Source organism: Poromitra crassiceps, assembly GCF_964638095.1.
Source record: "Poromitra crassiceps genome assembly, contig: HAP1_SCAFFOLD_365, whole genome shotgun sequence".
Taxonomy (NCBI): domain Eukaryota; kingdom Metazoa; phylum Chordata; class Actinopteri; order Beryciformes; family Melamphaidae; genus Poromitra; species Poromitra crassiceps.
Window position 1 is genome coordinate 85,001 of NW_028152039.1, and position 1,215 is coordinate 86,215.

The following is a 1,215-nucleotide window of genomic DNA, read 5'->3' on the forward strand; positions in this document are numbered from 1 at the left end:
ATTATACAATTCTAATGTACAATATACAATATAAAATGGCATATAAAGATAGACAAAATAAAGTGCATTAAAAAATATACAAGATTCAAAATACATTCACAATCCCCCCACATAAACCCAATTCTCTCTTTTCTAGTGCAAAATATTATTTTAAAGTAAACACATTGAGCAAACATACCTTCACATGTAAGACAAAAACACGGTGTCACACACCACTTCACGTCTCTCTCTCCACATATCTCTACAAAAAGGAATCACAGAAACACACATAAACCTACTATACACATTACACCTTATGACCCATATAACATAACGTGACTCTGAACGGCACACGCCGCGTACTGACTGCGCCCAGACCCAACGTCAGCAAAGGCACAGAGCCACTGGCTAGCGGGAAGCTAACTAGCTTAGCTAAATAAAACATAACAGCCTGAAAACGAAATAAAAACTCTCCACTCTAAGGAGGCAGGATCAATGAGTTCACTAGCATTTTACAGTGCTCTGTACAGCAGGATAGTGTCGTTTTAAGTTAAAGAAAATATAAATATCTAAATCAAACGAGAGAGCAAATGGAGAACGTGACCTACCCGGCAACAAGGTAGTGCAACTGCAATTTGCGTCCGGGCGTGTAACACCAAAATACCACCCCAGGGGAACAAAAAACTAACGTAGTTAAACCAGTAGGGTGGGACCTATTAGAAAGAATAGATTTAGGGGAAGTTCACTAATACAACAGACATTGGGACAAATAAACAAACAAAATAAAATAAATAAAATAAGCTCGGCTACACATAGGTACGTAACTGTCATAGACTAGCTGGTCAAGCAGTAACTCAAATGTGAAACAGAATGTATCATAGAGTGTAAAAACAGCAGACCGACACTATCTGATAAGGAACACCATATTTGTTTGAAATTATATGGAGGAAATGTTCTTGTTTTTGACACAATTTTAACCAGGCTCTTGAAGGAGATCCACCTGTACCGAGTACAATAACAATAAAGATCATTCTATTAGGGTGACTGATGGCTCCTTGGGGGTGAGGCACCTGGACCAGACGCTGGTGGGGTTTGGGGCCCACGCAGCCACGCCCAGACCTACGCTGGCCTCTATGGCTCGTCCAACAAACAGATAATAAGGTAAGTATTGTAAGTGCAACAATCCCCCACTACACCAGCCTATCCTACACCCAATCTAATACAACTGTTTTGATT